The 13,222-nt window shown below is 38.8% G+C and overlaps 1 protein-coding gene across 2 annotated transcripts in view; it reads right to left on the minus strand.

Moving 5' to 3' along the window:
• PSME4 (proteasome activator subunit 4) overlaps positions 1-13,222 on the minus strand; it is a 389,258-nt gene that overhangs the window by 22,585 nt on the left and 353,451 nt on the right. The window lies entirely within an intron of this gene.

Consider the following 13,222-nt stretch of genomic DNA (forward strand, 5'->3'; position numbering starts at 1 on the left):
ACTTAAACCCAACTCAGATTGTAAATTAACTGGCATAGAGAGATTGTTTTACCATGTACGGAGCTGTACACAATGATAGCACTTTGTAAGCACTAATTATTATTATTACAGATACATTGTTCAGTTAATATCACAGCAAAAATCAGGAAGAAAAAAAACTGATCCTCAGTGTAAAACTCAGACTATATTTAACCTGAGCTGCCCTAGGTAAATAAATTACAAAAGTATATAAGCCAAACCAGCTCTTACTTATTAATATTTAACATATTATTCACATCTGTTTTTAATCAACTGTGGTTTGGTTTATTTTATAATGCTATTTTACTATTTATTGCTGTATGATGGATTATTGGTATTTGTATATCTAATCTGCTGTTCCTTAGACTTCCATTGGATAATTAAGCAAGTAATAAATGTCATAATTGTGCACATTTTTATTGTTTATGTTTTATTAACACTTTTTGAAACAAAGTCTTCCCAGATGGTGTACAGCATGTTAAAAACAGAGGTAGGCATGACAGATGCAATATGGGTCTCAGTAAAAATAGTAAATACATGAAAATAAGGTATTTTGGTTATTTACAAGCCATTCAAAACCTTGTGCTCGTCGCACCAAACCTTGCTTCAGGACCCTGCCTTCCCAGGTGAAATTAGAAATAACTCATAAAATTGCATTTGTTTGCACTAAACCTAGTTTATGGACTACCATTCCTTTTCAAATGTTTAGATTCTTTGTATTTATGTTTCAGAAAAAAAAGATGAAATCTTAGCTGTTTGACCAACTAAGTAAGAATGTGGAATTTATTGTAAAACTGTTTATCATATAAATATTGCACAGATGAGTTGTCAGGAAGGTGAACAAGGATGGTTTTCAAGATAAGCTTGGATAAATGGATATGCTAAAAATGGATGCAAGTACTTGCTTTACTACGTATGAGAAAGACTGATGGACAACCTGTTAAGGTTTGGGTTAAAGAGTAGACAGGATAGGATTGAGCCATATGATTTTATGTATGATTTCCTATTAGAGTGAGGATTGGGGATTGAGTCATATATATAGGTAAGCTGGGATGGACCAAAGTTGAATGTAAAAGTTGGTGGGGTTTTTTTTTGTTTTTGTTTTTGTTTTGTTTTTTTTTTAAGAGGCAGGGCTAACAGATGGTTGCTGGGGCTGGGCAGTTTGGAGATGTGTTATTAGATTTTTATGTAAAATTTGTCAAATCTAAATATAAAACAAAACAGATGCACATATAAACTATAAAACAAAGAAAAAGTAACAAACATTCGTACAAATAAAATAACACAATCTGCACGATAGTTTGCTGAGTAAGGTATTTGGGTTTCCAGCTAGTGTCAGTCAGTTTATGCGGCAGGTTATGGTCCAGGTGTTTGTGGCTAGCAGTCAAACGCAAATCCACTAAAAGTCTGGCAAAGAAGCCCGTCTTTCCCTTCTTTCCTGAACTGGGGATAGTTTCAGGCTATACCTGAGAAAGCATGCCAACTTCTTGGGTGATGGGAGTTACTAAAGAAGATCCTTGAGATGACCTTAGGGGGTCTTGAAAATATATAGAGGGACAGCCTGCTCTTTAGGCAACTTGGACCATTTCCTCTTAGGGCTTTGAAGTTTAGGCATAGGGTTTTAAACCTGGCACTGTAGAACACTGGTAGCTAGTAAAGGTTTTGCAGATTGTGTGTGTGATGTAGTTGCACCATTTACAGCCCTGTAACAGACATGATGCAGCTTTCTGAATCAGTTGACGCTGTTGTATACCTTTTGTGGTCAAACTGTGGTATAGCATGTTTCAGCAGACCAGCTGTGACATTATTCTGGCATTAGTCACAGTTGTTTGCGATACAAAAATAACCCTGAAGCAGCCAAAAAAAGCGAAACGCTGCCAGCGTCGGGACCATTAGAACGGGCTGCTAATGATTCCAGCCATTGCTGGAATCATTAGCAGGAAGAATCACTCAGGAAAGCTAAGTACAATATTTAAAGGCTGCTGTTGTCAATGGATATTGAACTATGAGATACGAGTGTTATGATCCTGTGGATAAATAGGCTGAGCTTTGAGTCGCCACTGATTCCTAATTAAAAGGACAGACACCAATCAGGAAGTGCATGGATATGCAAAAGAATAAAAAAAAAAAAAAGTATATGAAAAAGCATAAATTGGATTAGATTGAAATTAAAATTTAGATAAAATTTAGGAGGAAGATGGTATGGACCAATGATAAGAACTACAGGACTTCTAGAAATATGTGTTACCATGGAGTTTAAAAATCTGTTCTGAGGTCCCTCCTCCATACACAGTAGTGGTGCAGGATCTTTTGGGAACTATTTTAAGTTTAGAAGGATCCTAAGGCTCCAGACTTGCAATTTTAGGGGAAGTTCACTGTTCCTAAAAGGGATTTTGCTTTGTACACAAGGCAGCTCTGTTTTGCTCAAGCTCAGTGTGTAACATTTTGCTCATTTTTGCATACTTATAAAGCAATCAGAACTTACAGTTGGTTGGTATGTCCAGTTCCATGAGTGTGAGCAGCTAAGCACTGTTAGCATAAACGTATAATTTTAAATCTACAGACTGGATCAGTTGAGCTAGTGGCTTAAAGAAAACACTGAAATGAATAGGTGACAGAATAGATTCGTGTGGTATTCTGCAGGACAGGTCCTATAGTGAGGAAGATGTGCCGGTGAACTGTACCACCTACTACTTAATCTGAAAAGTAGTAGGTGCTAAACCAGGCTGTTACTAATGCTGCTAAAGTCTGCTTTTGCCAGATGCCAAATATAAGAGCATAATCACATGACCAATCATATCAAATGCTGCCGAGAAGTCTAGTAGCACCAGTTCTGAGGAGATCATCTATCAACCTAAACCGAGGCGTTCCCCAAGGCTCCTCACTTTCTTCTACGCTGTTTAACATATACATGCTCCCTCTAGCCAACCTCCTCACAAATTTGGGATTTGACCACTTCATCTACGCAGATGATGTTCAAATTCTCATCCCCTTCACAGACTCACTTCAGAAAGCTCTCCAAACCTGGGACTCATGTTTGTCTTCCATCAATCAACTCCTAACTGACATGCACCTCGTTCTAAACCCCCAAAACACTGAGCTAATCATCATCTCCTCTTTCCATTCCTCCCCTAACATCCCCCCTTCTACTCCCCCCTACTATCTTCTCATCTCACACTCGTAACCTCAGAACCATCATCGATAATCACCTTTCCCTAAAACCATTCATAAACTCAATTCTCAAGGACTGCTATTTTAAACTGCACACAATTAAAAAACTTAGACCCCCCTACTACATGGCTCCGATTTCCGTACAGTACTCCAGGCTATTATTTTCTCTAAATTAGACTACTGTAATGCTGTTACTTGGCCTCCCCTCCGCAAGTATCAAACCTCTACAACTCCTGCAGAATGCCTCTGCCCGCATCCTTACAAACTCCAAAAAGAGGGACCACATCACTCCCCATCCTGAAAGAGTTGCATTGGCTACCAATCACTTCAAGAATACAATACAAAGTTCTCTCCCTCATCCATAAATCTATTGTAAATGAAAACATGCACTGGCTCGATCCCCCCTTCCTTCCTCATGTCTCAACAAGACCCATTCGGACTATCCTTCAAGGAATGTTGCACCTACCCTCCCTGAAATTCATCAAACTTACCTCTACTACTAAAAGAGCGTTAACTCTGGCCGGCCCTACCCTCTGGAACTCTTATGCCACACGAACTCCACACTGAATCCTTTACACCCAAGTTTAAAAAAAAATTAAAAACTTGGCTGTTTCAGCAGGCCTTCACCTAAACTCCTCAACGCCTCGGCTATTGTTAATAGACTTTCCTCTACTTACTAAGGGCCCATTCCCAACCTGTTTCAGTTGTTCACCCATTAGTTATTCTTCCCTCTCCAGATCTTAAATCTTACTCTTTAATCATTTGTCTAATTTATTCTCTTCCCCTTGAACCCTTTGCTAATTATTCGCAATGTAAATATGCTATTCTTACTTATATAAACTGTATATATATATTTATTATCTTCCTGGTTTAAATGCTGAACCAAAGTTAACATCTGATGTTTTATTTTGTTTATCTGTGTTTATTCTGTTTATCACTATTTATTTTGTTTATCACAGTTCTATGTTTTATGTAAAGGATACCATTTGTGGCCTTCCATTTTGTTCCATGTAAACCGGTACGATGTGTAAACGGCTATCGGTATATAAAAAATGCTAAATAAAATAAGTAAATAAACCAATCAATCAATCATCTAATAGAGATGAGCATAGTGTCTGTCCCATAGCCAAGTCTGAATCTAGATTGGCAGGGGTCTAACTAGTTTCTCTCAACCAACCCAGTCATTCAGTTGGGTCCATACTGCCTGTTATACCCCCAAGAAATGGAGTGTTTGAAGCTGGCAGTAGTTTCTTATCTTCCCCTGATTGAGATAGAATTTGTTTTTGGTATGTACAGGATGTACAGCAGCTCTTTTCAGTGTTATAGGTAGCAGATACTCTGAGGGAGGAGTTTACAATTTTTGTGGCCCATTCTACGAGGTCCCTGCTTGCCAGCTTCACTAATGTTCATGGGTAGAGATTGAGGGAAAAGACTATTGGTCACAGCCTTTACTTACTGTTTAGCCAAGGAAGGGCTTGATAGACTCTTTCAGGCCTTCCAGAAGAACCTGATCATTTTATTGTTGACAAAAGAGGCAAAGTCATTGCAGGTCAGTTTTGATTGAGCAATCTGATTCTGTTGAAGGATGTTTATTATTTCAACAGCTACTTGGTTAAGTTTATGGTTTGTTTGATACATTAAGAGAAGTATTGTTTTTATTGGCTGTTACAGCTTGTCAGTTTGTTGTCATGTGAGACCTACATTTTAATTTATACTTCTCAAGGTAACATTTGCTTTATTTCCTTTCTAGTGTGTGTCCTAGACATTTGAAGATTCATAATTCTGGAGTGTGCCATGGCAATTGTTGGTACTAGGGGCACTGTATTTGATTTAGTGGTGCAGTTTTCTCCAAAGCTTTTGTTAAGTGGCATCCATCTATCTACCAACTCTATCATGAAGTTATTGTCTATCTATTGGGAATATTCTAGTGCTTCTAGTAGATTATTGGTGGTCAGTTTTTTTGTGTCCCGGATTTATTTTCATACTCCCATAGGGGCCATCTGTTTTAAATCATTTGATAGAGATCCATCCAAGACGGTGCTCCATTTTTACAAAATCAAAGTTTTTACAGGAAGATTAGTCGGATTAATATCCAGTTCTTCTTAAAAATCCTGAAACATTTTCTTAATCAAAGAGCGGTTTGTGCCCTGTAAAATCATTTTGCCCAAATTAATTTGTTTCTAGTGAGTAAGTTATCAGTATACTATAAACCAAGGAACTTGCACAAACATTTCAATATGTTGAAGAGCAATCGACTTTATAAAACACTGATGTCAGTTTGCCACATTTCCTAATCAAGTACATATTGTTACATTTCCAACAGACATGTTCTTCTAGTCAGGATACAAACAACTGCCACCACACCGCATGTGATGTAGCACATTACTACAAATTATATCCTTGAACATAATGTTCCAAAGCTTCAAAAAGCAGTAAGTGTAGCTGCAAGTGCTCTACTAATTAAACACACTAACTCCACAATAAGCTCTGGAGACTTCTTTTCCATTTGCATTTTCACAGCACATTATTAAAATGTGATCTACTAGGAAGTGGAAAACTATGTCAGTATTGTCACTGGCAATTTGTGAGTCTCCGAGAGACCAGATTATTAAGTGAAACATGAAGTGCTAATGTACATCCCAGAATGGGAAGAAGCTTGGCTGTGAAATGAGCGGATTCACAAGGGAGCTATTCATTTACATCTCTGCTCACTGCATTAAAATCCATTTTTAATACTGTCAAATTAATAACCCCATTTTACGGAAACAGTTGTAAGGACTTCCTAAAGTACACAAGCTCTACTTTCCATTGACAAATAGCAAAGGAAATAGATTTTATTTTGTTTCAGAAGACTTTATAAAAGGGGAGTGGGGGAACAGATTCAACTGACAAAAAGGAATAGATTTAAGAACTACAATACATTTCCCTAGATTAGCTTTTTTTTCAATTACAGACATTATAAAAGAAATTAAACTGCATTCTGCTTCTAGAGAACAAAGCTAAGAAGTCACTAGCTATAAACAAGTAGAAGACGTGAACCCTTACAACATAACGCAGGGAAGATGCGTCATCACCTTTGGCTCTTTTCTGCTACAGTTTCCCTGCTCCTCCGAAAGGCCAGTTGACCCACAATTCCTGACACATCAAGGGCCCTCCTGCTGAATGAATATGACTGAGATTTGGCAGGACTGTTGGCACCTCGGTACTACACTCTTCTACCAAATTGCAGCCCAACCCATCCATAAAGTGGCTGCTAATATGTGCACAGATAGACACACAAATGGGCTGAGCAGCCACAGGTGCTCTCATTTACTGGAAAACATGCCCAAAATGAGAACCAAGTAACACTGACAAATCAGTGGGCAAAAAATATTCCATTTGCAGCTATATTGCTATGGACACAAACACATTTGTTGAGTTTAGCAATATATTATTATTTACACTGAAAAGGCATAAGCTAAACATAAACAAACAAATCAAACTGAAAGTGAGGACTAATACTGTATTACTGTGATTAAGTTAGTCATAAGATGTATGTGCATGTTTCAAGAAACGTGTTACAGGGCTGGCCTGGTTGTGTCATGGCAGGATCTGGATTTAATTCCAGCTGAGGTCTACCATTCCCTGCACAAACAGCATTCACAGCCCTGGAGAGGACTTGGCTATGTCGCGGTGCACTGGTGACACCTAATGGCTAGATTTAGGGTCCAGGATTATTGGGTTCTGGAAGGAGCCCTGGTGCATGGTCTCCAGCTGAGGGCTGTCACTGCAATGACTACAGTAAAGTTGGGAGGGGATATCAAATAGGGAAAAAAAAAAAAGACCTCCCAGCCTTAGTTCTGACTGAGCTGAAAGCCCAGAGGAGGGGGAGGAGAAAAGTGTTAGAATAAATAAATATATTAGTAGTTATTTGTTTTATATATCACTTCGTATAGCAATATTTTCAGAAATTGTATCAGGCCATATAGTAACCTTTATTTATTCATACTGTTATTTGAATATGAATAACTATGTGGCAAATTATGCATTCTGATTTGCTGTCAACTTTAGAAACTCCCACACATCCTCCATAAATCTGACCATATATATCTGTTTCATTCATTTAAATCTATATTTTTTCTTAAGATACTGTAACCCAATAATACCAATTCGGTTGTCTTTCATCAATTGTGTAAAACCTAACCCAGGAGGAAATTTACTTCTCTGCTCTTGGAATTAAAAATACATTTAGCCCATGAAACCATTAACTTCTAAATTATGAGCTCATCCAAGATATATTAAAAACATAATAGGATAAAAAATAAAAGATACAGCAGCCCAAGCTATAGAGATAAGGTAGTATTCATCATAAAGTCCATTTAACACACATGTAGTGCTGCTCAGCAGCACTACATGCTGGTATGCTTTCATACCGGGATAAATAGAAGGTACAGAAGTTTCACGTGCACAACAAAGACATGGAACACACCATCATCAATGGAAATCTATACAATTTTCAAATAAAAATCTAAGATGATAAACAGGTTAATACAACTATGAAATAAACATACATACATAGTTGTTTGCAAACGTTGAGGCATCCCTAGTCAAATTGTAAGTTTCAACTAATCTCTGTAAGAACAAAAGCAGATATCCTCTACATGGTACAAAATTAAAGACATCTTTCTGCAAATGTTAATGCATAATTACTATTTGCAGTATTTTTACAGATTCAAAATAAGAAAACAGAGAATATGGAACATGCAAACATGTGTACACCCTTTCAGTGAGTACTGTGCAACACCATCTTTGGCAAAAATAAGCTTCCAAACATTTCCTGTAGCTAATTAAAAGTCTTTCTTTTCTTGCTTTTGGAATTTTTTTCTGCTTTTTCATGCAGAACTTCTCTAGTTCAGAAATATTCTTAGGTGTTTTTGCATATAATGCAAGTTTGAGATCTCCCCACAGATTATCAATAATATTCAAGACTAGGGACCGTGGAGGCTATTTCAAAACATTCATCTTTCTTTCCTGTAAGCACTTCATGGTTGATTTTGAGGTATGTTTCAAATTGTTGTCATGCTGAAACATCCAACCTCTTTTCAGCTTCAATTTCTTCACTGACTGTGGGACATGTCGATATTTAGCTGATGGCAAGATATGTGAAAGGGAAAAAACCCACCATCATTGTGAATAATGCAAAACAAAATAAAGGAGTAAACTGTATCATAAATCAAACTTTATAAAATCTTTATCCTGCAAGTAGCTCCCATCTAAATAGTCTATCACCTCAATACCCAAAAGAAAAATACATTGACCACATGTACAAAAAGGTTTGTTAAAATACGCATTTCAAAAATATCTCAAAAAGGAGTGAAATATGGTTTGCTCAGTTCTGCTCTGCTTTAATGCAGGAAGATTTTCATTTAATAATGAATGCAAACCCTTCATCCAATCATCTGCTGGAGTCAGAGTATATTGGGAGACTGCAGGTGGCACAGTATCTTCAGTACCAACAGTACAGTGAAGCTTTGTCTTCACCTGCTAATAGGGGAGAAAACCCCATCTGTCTGGACTAGTCTGGTGGATGCTAAGGAAAAGCCTGATTTACGAAGCCTTTTTTCTCAATTCTGTTTCTAAGGGGAAAAGACTTAGTAAGTCAGGTCCTAAGTTTGTACCTGAGGGTGAAATGACTTGTCCAAGGCCTCAAGGATTGCCAGCAGGATTTGAACTCTTGACTAGATAATATTTTTCCCACTAAACTACTTCCATCGTAACTTTCAAAGACTTCACCCTAGACAAATATATTAGTTAATTCTCCACACTTCTCCTCCTTGGGTCTTTCTAAAGCTTTCCACACTATTGACAAACTTCTCTTCTTTAGGGATCTGCAACTATCCAGTTTTGGTTCTTTTTCACTGTTTTTCCTATGCTTATTACTTTCCCCACACAATGGAAAGATATAGACCTTTCCCACTGACCTCTAGCCCTCTACCAAAACCGGAAATACTGATTGCCTCTCTGCACCTTCTCCTGGCTGTCGCTTCTCCACCTACAACTTAACATACTTAAAACTAACCTCCCTATTTTCTACTCCTCATGCTTAAGCCCTGCACTCTTATCTCTGTCTATGACACATACCATTCCAATAACTCAATCCAACTCTCGTTTCGTTTGTGAATTTGTGACTCTTTACAACTAATTTTCTGCTAAATCCTGCCACTTCTAGATCTACAGTAGTCACCAAAATCCAATTTTCTCTCTCTTCAGATTACTAACACACCCTCATTACTTCTGTGACATCTTCTGCTATACCCACAGACTATGAATGCCTCTGCTTCATCAATGCTGCAACCAACATACATCAACCTCACTTTATGTGTTATACATTGCTTTCCTGCCTGGCTTAGATTATCAATTGTTTGCAGTAGAGTCCTGCTAGTGACAGCTTTTTGCCATTGCTTGTATGATTTTGTGGTTAGTGCATATGTTGTGTTAATATTCCTTATTTTACAGTGTTTTATACACTGGGTTTTATAAATAACATATGAGCTAAAATTATATTCATGGTGTACTTGTTCTATAAGGAAAACTAAACTTAAAATAGTTACTGAACCCATGCAGAGAAAAACAAACTTACTCCATGAGTAAAAGCAAAGGTTCAATAGAAATAAAATCTGAGCTTAAATAGCTCAAGGTATAGTCTATGCACAGGATGTAGATGCACATGTGTTTTTTTGCGGATCAAATTTTAATCAGGTTTGCTATGAAATTTAAGACAAGTCAGTACATAATACACAACCAGCAGATAATGGGCCAGCCACTGGTTCCCTTCTCCACAGCTAATTATTATTACATTGAAAAATGTAAGTTATATCTGGGAAGCCCTTTTAACAGTTATTTCAAGGGTTTTTTTTATTATTATTATTTGGCCTCATTATCATTTCAGTTTGTTTTTGTAGTCATCTGAAGCCTGCTGGCTGCTCTTAACTCATGAACTTCCATGAGGAATGTGCGAACCGTAAGAAGCTCTGGTGAACAGCAGCCTCTTGAGGCTCAGAGAGATAAAGCAGAACTCTTTATGACTCCTCACTCTAACAGAAAAGCAATATGTAATACATTTCTCAGTGTGTGCCAAGTCCCTGCAAAGAATTAAAATTGTTGTGGACGAAAACAAGCACCCTTAACACTCAATTGGATCTGCCAAAAAAGATTTTATGTTGTGAAGCAGAGCTTTAAGTACTCAAACCTGCAGCTTGGGGATAAAAGAATTTAATTCTAAAAATTTGGTAAAAATATTTGTGTGGGATAAGTGAGGGTTCCAGAATAAACAACTTAATAGATACATTTTAAAAGCATAGCTTGCGCCAAAGCCAAGAGATATGCTTGGATTTGGCCAATCCCTCTATGCCAGCTACTCAATAGCCTCAACCTTACCCATTTTATATACGCGGACGATGTGCAAATCATAATCCCCATCTCGTACCCCATCTCCTCTACTCTAAATTTTTGGAACAACTGCTTACACGCCATCAACCTTCTTCTCTCGAGTCTCAACCTGGTCCTTAATACGTCCAAAACAGAACTCCTGATTATCTCCCCCAGCGATAACAACCCCTTCGCCAATAACGCAATTATTCCTCTAGCAAGCCAGGTTAGAGACCTTGGGGCCACCCTTGACTCTAGAATGAATTTCAAAAAGTTCATTAACACTACAACCAAAGAATGCTTCTTTAAGCTACAGGTCCTGAAGCAGCTAAGACCGCTCTTACACTTCCAGGATTTCCGTTCAGTGCTGCAAGCCATACTGTTTTCAAAGATCGACTATTGCAACGCTCTACTACTCGGTCTTCCCGCCTCTTCTACTAAACCTCTACAGATGCTGCAAAACACAGTGGCCAGGATCCTTAAAAACACACGTCATAAGGACCACATCACACCAATCCTAAAAATCCTACATTGGCTACCCATCCAATATAGAATACTATTCAAGGCTCTCACCATCATCCACAAATCCGTATACCAGCAATCCACACTCCAACTCGCCATCCCTCTCGAACTATATACTTCCGCAAGGCCGATCAGATCCGCCTACAAAGGTTCTTCTCAAGGCCCCCCCTAACAAATCCTCGGTCCACAACTCCATTCATAAGCGAGCACTTTCGGGGTCCGCTCCATTGGAATTCGCTTCCCCCAGATATACGCCAGGAACAATGCCATCTCTCCTTCAGAAAAAAACTGAAAACCTAGCTGTTCACACAAGCTTACCGTTGAAGGAACCTTTATCAACCAACATTGACTCTCACCCTCCGACCTCTTCCCTAACTCCTCCCCCTCCCCGTCTCAGTCCCTGCCCTGCCACCCCCCCCCCCTGCTTCCTCTCCATGTTTCCTCCTTCCACAAGGTATATTATGTTAATAATCGCCTAAGATAAATCTACAGCCAAGCTCAATCAATCTGTTTATGTCTCGCTACTCTATTGTTTTTCATTGACTATTTTTATCACTCTCCAGTTGTTATCGTTTAAAATCTTTCCTGTCTTCCAGCTCTCATGTTTTCGCTCCCTGTTGAATGTAACTTTACCTTCTATATAGTTGTTAATTGGTTTCCCCCTGTTCTATTGTAAACCGGTACGATAAGACCTCGTCTTGAGTATCGGTATAGTAAAAGAATTTAAATAAATAAATAAATATGCGAGTATGTCCGGCTGGTGGGTGCTGTGCGGATTTTAAAGGGCGCTCATGTACATGCACAAGTGAGAAAGCCCAAAAAGGACAGGGTGTCGCCATGGTCTGGGTGAGGCAAGGGTGTTCTGGAACTTTAACATGAAATGTGCACATAAGTATTTATGCGCACAACCGTGTGCTGGGTCCCCTGCTGTGTAACTACTACTGCTATAGATGGTGTGTAAATAATAAATGAAAAAAACAAAAAACAAAAAAATACTAGGCTAGTCAGTGGGGTTTTAAGGGTTTGGGCTAACAGGGGAAAGGGAGGCTAATAACCTATGGGGGTTTGGAAGTCCAATTCCTTAATTGGGCAAACTGCAAACAAACTGGGAAAACTATTAATGGCGTCAGCAAGTGTCCCTTATAGCAATAGAGACGGCATTAGCAGGAAAATACTTGTGTCCATATAAAATTGTACGCACATTCAGCCTATTTTATACCATGCGCGCATATACATGCATCTGTTATAAAATGGCAGCGTCCTCTGGCGCAAGCCAGCAAACGTGCATACATATGCACCCATGCAGCTGTTTAAAAGTTACCATCCCTATACATTAGAATTTCCTTTTTCCCCTTTGTCCAACATACATATACAGTACCAAGGGAACTGGAGTCAAAGCAGGGAAAAAGGGTAGGAAGAAAGATAGAACTTGTGAAAACAGAAAGGAGAGAAACTGGGAAGGATAGGGAGAGAGATATGGTGGTATAGTAATTCCCTAGAATGATACAGTCCTGATTAGTAAAACCCTATCATATGATGTTATGCAAGAAAATAAAGCTGAAAAGGAAATGTGGATGAGTAGACTGGATAAGTTGTATGAATATCTGCTGTCATGCTCTAATAAAGATTTGACTAAATCTAAGTAAATCAGGATGCAGGATATTTATATACATACGGTCCGATCTTAAAAGGGCCACGCATGTAAATAACAGGGGTTATGTGTGTGGCTGTGACTTGCGTGTGCTGCACGTGTTTTTGGAAGGGTTCGGCCATGCGCGTAACCTGTTATGCGCCGAAGTGCCAGGCCTCTCCAAAGGGGTGGGCCGGGACACATCAGAGCAAGTAAGCTACAGAACAAAAAAAAAATAGAGTAGGTAGGTAGGGGTGGAGAGGGGAAAGGGGGGGAAGGTTAGGTAGGGGGGTTAGGGAAGTTTCCTCCTTAATTGGAGCGGACTGCGAGGGAACTGGAAAAAAGGTAGATTGCATCGCCGCACGTAATTTGAACATTCCCCCGCTTGCGGGCACAAGTCATGGGCCGCCCACATGTGTGTGCGGATTTTAAAATCTAGCGTGTGTGTGTCCATCAGATTTTATAACATACGCA

The sequence above is a fragment of the Rhinatrema bivittatum genome, chromosome 3, assembly GCF_901001135.1.
Source record: "Rhinatrema bivittatum chromosome 3, aRhiBiv1.1, whole genome shotgun sequence".
NCBI classification, from domain to species: Eukaryota; Metazoa; Chordata; class Amphibia; order Gymnophiona; family Rhinatrematidae; genus Rhinatrema; species Rhinatrema bivittatum.